Genomic DNA, 6,000 nt, shown 5'->3' on the forward strand with positions numbered 1-6,000 from the left:
AATAATTTAGATATAAAGAGCACTGTTCGTTGTAATGATCTTATGAATATATATATATAGTTTCGCAATGAAGATGCCCAAATCCATATTCATTGCGTGTTCTTCCTACAAATGATGTTATAAAACTGCAAATATTTGTTTTTATTTTGTGTTGTTTAATTACTGTTTACTGTAAAGTTACTTTATGGAGCAAAACTTCCAATTCTAATGAGAAAGAGAAAGCAGGTAACGATTTCCCGATATTATTCCTTATAGTTTATTTTATAACAAATTAACTGTTGAAAACAACCGACTAAAACCATGGGCAGAGAGAGAGAGAGAGATTGCTATACTGCTTAAAATGGCATATTTATGGGAAATTTTTGAAATGGTGCATGCTTTCGTTTGTTTCTTTGACATTACAATAACATGTTTTAGTAACTGTAATTACAAGAAGTTCTCCGAATTACATGCTTCTAAGTAGTATTCAAACTTTATTAATGTTCACTGTACCTCCGGAAAGTTTTGAGATATCAAATTGCTATAATAGGACTGTGATCTTTATCTCTTTTTAAAAAAATATCCATATTGTTGGTTGTGTTACTTATTTATGGTCCTTTATCGAGATAAAGCTTTTTGAAAAAAAAAGGAGAATTTTCTAACCCTTGTACCTTTGTTCATGTTTACTTAAGATATTTTATATAACGATCATAGTATTCGGCACTAATGTCGCATTGTTCCGTTCATCTCACTTGCGTCATTACTGTCATATACAGGATTCCAAAGTTTGAATATTTTTCGTTGTTTATGTTGTACCGTACTTTGCTTTGTTTGCAACATTGACCAATAAGGGTGGTATAACTTTTTCGTTTGATATGTAAATTTGAAATATGTAATAACTTGACGTAATGCCATTTGAACAATATATATATATATATATATATATATATATATATATATATATATATATATATATATATACTGAGTTGACCTGTTAGTCTGGTTCTATTTTGATCAATGTCACAAAATTTGAACATTTTTTTTAAAATTTATAAGATTAACCAGTTGAGAATGCTCGAAGAGTATTGCCAGAGCGAAGTTAAAAAGAATTACTTGTTTTCGAAATTGATACGAAATTGTATATTAAATTTATTTGATTAAATCCAATAGATAATACACTTACATGATTCACTGATTTAAATGATTCACTTTTATATTAACATAAAACTTACTAGTTTTTCTTTCGTGTTTTGTGTTATTAATAAGTCTTGCTTTCAGTTGCCAAAAGTGATAACAGTTTTTCTTGAATTATTGCTGTTTTTGAATGTTTTTCTTTCTACATATTTTACATTTTGTTCTATTTGTCTTTTTATGATCTCTCTTTTAATTAATTTATAGTTTTTCTCTTTTAATGTCTTATTTTGTAGTACTATGATTCATATTTTTAAATTAAGTTTTATTATGAATATTTAATGTACAGTATATGACGGTCATTGACCTTATCGTAAGGAGAGAAAAATAGTGTGACTGCTGACGTACCCATTGAACTATAATCATTCAATTATTTATTAATATAAAAGTATGGAAATTATATTTAACTATTTTTTAAATTATTTTTTTTGAGTTTAGCACGACATGTGGACCTACAACTTAACATGGGGTCCGAACCACATAAGCTCCTGCCGGGAATCGAACTCGGGTCTCAACGCCATGGGCGCGTATGCTATTCACATAGCTACATGGGAGCTCGAACAACTTCTTGAGACGTGAATTTAATATTACATAAAATCTCAGATCAGACATATTTCAAAAATAAATAATAAAATACCTCTAGTTTTAAATTACAAAATATAACAGAACACATTAAGTGTAACAAAAATTTGCTAAACTAGGATCGAGGAACACATAACTGGAACGTGTTCCGTCGGGTGAGATTCGACTGCAGTTTTATGTCACAGGTCCTTGTCAGTATGCTAATAGCGTGCTCACCTAATTATAAAGTTTGTGAGCAAAATGACAAGGAAGTGGGAAACAAACATGAGGAAATCAGAAATAGCTTGAGACCAATTAGGGAACGAAGTCAAAATTTATGAAGTATACTATAGATTTCAAGAAGTTGTATGAAAAATTATTATTTTTCATTGAAGAGTTTCTGTCAGATCAAAACAACATTATTCAGTACGAACTAATTCCTTAAGCTGAGATACCGGGAAATTATTTACAGATATTATTTTGTAAATTATCAAAGTACGAATGTTCAGGGATGTCTTCGACTAGGACAGCAGTTTTGTAAACAGCAGGATTTGATAGATCGACATAACAAAACCACTACAATCAGGATTGTAACTTTGTGAAGGTTTGTTACGGTTTTTGAAAATGAGCATACGTTGCCCTATTCTCTTTTGATAACAGTTCCTCAGGAAATCACGGAAATCATTCACAATCTTTTTCTTTGTACAATATTGACTGTCTTTAATCAATTCAGGTTATTGTATTCGCTCTTTTGTCTTAGGTGACTAAATACCAATGACCTTTTGACTGAAGAGTCCAAACTACAAATACTCTCCCTTCCGTCAGTTTACTTGAAACTGGTGTCGTGCTTGAGTAGTTATTAAGCTCGAAGTTCTTTTGTAAAGGAACATTGATTGGAATAAGGGCCTTCAAGTCAAGATATCGGAACAATATACAGTATGATATTCTGAGAGACGTTTGTTTGTCACCACTGACAGTTCCAGGGAGAGGATTACGATAGCATGACCATAAATATTAACAATTGTTTCATTCTCGTCGGGGGACGTGAAAGCAGAACATAGACTGTCTTTGTTATGCTATGTATGGTTTGTTGGTTTTTTTCAGCTGCCTGTTCAGTATGCGCGCAATATTTTTTGTAATGTAGGAAATAAGGCTAATGGTTCTGTGATCATTGCAGTTTTTGTTTGTTTTTCTGAGATAATGCAACCATTGTAACATCAAGAAAATCCTGGTCATTCTACACTCAGGTAGATCTTGCTAATAAATGAATCAGCGCTTTCATTCCATTGTCCTTTAATCCCTTGAGCAAATCAGCTGGTATATCGTCGTCTCTACTGGCTTTCCTCCTTCGCATGTCTTTTATGGCTTGTACTACTTCACTTTTCAATATACTGGATCCCTTTTCTTCACCACCCACCTCTTCCTCTGCTTCGATCACAATATCTTTTGAACAGTTCTTCTGAATATACAGATCCTTTATGTATTCCTTCCAGATTCTAAGAATTCTTTGATAGCCAATGACTATATAACCTTGTTGATCTTCGATTCGAAACTTGCATATATTTTTGTTTGTCTTCCCTCCTAATTCTTGTGCGATCATATCTGCCGCAAAGTTGAAATTTCATTATTTCTTCACATATCTGTTTCATATACTTCATTTGGCTTTGTCCGTCTTTCTTTTCAATTCATTATTCAGCCTTCTGTATTCATTGATGTTCATGGTTTTCGCCCTTCTGCGTTCCTCCATCTTCTTAAGCATTGCTACAGTTACCCATGGTTTCGTCGGTGCTCTTTCCTCCTGCCAATGGTATTGTGGAGTATCTCTGTTTATTTTTCCTCCAATTATTTTCTACATTGTCTATCATCTCGCCCATTTAACAGAATTTTTCTCAACCTCTTCCTTCACATCACTGTTCATACTTCTTAGTTGATCTAAGCTCCATTTCGATTTTCTTCCCATTTTCTTGATTGACTTTTACTAGATTTGCACTTCCACCACTAGAAGATTGTGATTTGAATCAATGTTTGTTTCCAGAAATGTTGCTTGATAAGAATGTAATCGATTTGGTAGCGTGCCTTATCTCCTGGACTTCTCCACGTGTGCAGCTTGTTTTTTCTTTCCTTAAACCACGTATTCATTACCACCATATCATGTTGCCTACAGAAGTCGATAAGCATTTAACCCCGTGTGTTTCTTCTATCTAGTCCAAATGGTTGCACCATCTTGTTCGCAGCTTCCGCTACGCTGTTGAAGTATTCCAATACTATGATGTTGATCTTACCTCTTTCTTCCTGATACAATATATAATTAATATCGTCATATATTATTTCTACTTCACGGTCTTCACGGTCAGTTGTTAGCATATACACTTGTATTATCACAATGTTCTATGGTTTTGCGCTTAGCTTTACAAATATCAAGCGGTCACTCAGCATTCCACTTTGGATACGCTTCTTGCTACTTCGTTCCTTATTGTTATCACTAAACCATTATCGACCTTAATTGCACCCGAATAGAATATTGTGTAATTCCGTGATAATATCTCACCTCTTCCTGCCCATCTCACTTTACTCAAACCCACTATGTTCATTTTACACTTATTCATTTGGACTTTTAAATTTTCGAGTTTATTCACACTCAAACTTCTTACGTTCCAGGTTCCTATGCTGAAATGAAAGTTATCATTATTTTCTCCTCTGACGACTCTTCTCGGAGTAGTTTCACCCGGAGATCCGAACTACTATTTGACTTCAGGAATGTTTTACCTCTGCAAGAACAATAATTTTGTATTTATTCTCCTTCTTCGTCCTTTCTAGAAAAAAATAATGTAGTGTTCCTATTCTCCTTCCACATCTCCATGCCGTTGACCACCATGTGGTTCATCCTCATCTTGCGACAGTTTTCCATCCTAAGGACAAGAAGATGCCGTGGCTATCACAAAGTAATCCGGCTTCCGATAAAGTCTGTTTCAATTGGCCCTCACACCGTGAGCTGAATGCGAATGAAGATAAGGCGAAGGTCAGTTTTGGTGCGGGTATATTCAACATACTACCTGGTTGTGGCAGTTCAGTTACACCGTGAACTTGCTGAAGGACAGAGTGAACATGGGACCTCAACAAAGCGTTATAAGGACTTGTATTCTGTACGAGTTCAAACTGGATCAAACCACGCTGCAGTTGGGCGGAAGGTATGCCAGAATTTTTGTGAGGGTGTCGTGACTACGCGGACAGTGCAGCGGTGGTTTAACAAGTTTAAGGACGGTGACGAAACACTCGAAGATGTATCACATGCCGGAAAACCAAGTATGGACAAAATGAATATCTTCAAATGAATATCTTCAAATGAATTGAGACGAACAGTAGTCAGAAATATGAGGAACTGGGACTACAATTTAGTGTGAGTGGAGAAACCATTCGGCACTACCTTTATCAATTTAGGAAGGACTACAAGTTGAGTCGATGGGTCCCACATGATTTGATTCCGGGCCAGAAGGCAACGCGAGCAGAAATCTGTGTTTCTTTGCTGTCTCGTCTGAGGAAGGAGCATTTGTGGACAAGGAGTTGACATCTGATGAGAAGTGGGTCCTGTACGAAGCTCCACGGTGCCGTCATCATTGGTTAGCATACCATGAACCAGTTTCAAAACAGCCGAAATTGGGACTGCGCCAGAAGAAAGCCTTCCTGATGTTTGGTAGATTGCTCGTAGCATCGTGTATTGGAAACTGCTAACAGCTGGTCAGAGCATCAATGCAACTGTGTACTGTCTGCAGTTGTGCTGTGTTCAAGAAAAACTCAAAGCTGGAGCAAGAACTTTTGAATCGCAAAGGGGTCCTCCTGTTACAGGACAACGCTAGGATGACCTGAGACCAGTGATCGAAGTGAGACGGTATGCTGTGGTATGCCATACCGACTCTGGTTTTTCAATGATCAAGACATACCGTTACTGAAAAGTGGATACTAATATACTCGTAATAAATCCATTTTTTATACACAGTAATTGACGAATATCTTCGCATGTAAAAGTATGCTCTTTCTTATGTAGAAATAATTTCTAAGATGCCAACACCGTCATTTTTGTTATTTTTTCCTACCTTTTGTTTTAAAAATGCGGTGTCTACAAAGAAGTTCACCTAGTTTATATCCGGTTTTATATTTTGTTGTGCCATATCCAATTCTTTTTTCTTATGTATGTGTGTCTTCTTCCTTTAATGCATATAAATGATATGTTTTGAGAATGGGGGATTTAGAGATTGTCTGCTGTGGGGTGGA

The sequence above is a fragment of the Thermobia domestica genome, chromosome 13, assembly GCF_964235325.1.
Source record: "Thermobia domestica chromosome 13, izTheDome1.hap1.1, whole genome shotgun sequence".
Taxonomy (NCBI): Eukaryota; Metazoa; Arthropoda; class Insecta; order Zygentoma; family Lepismatidae; genus Thermobia; species Thermobia domestica.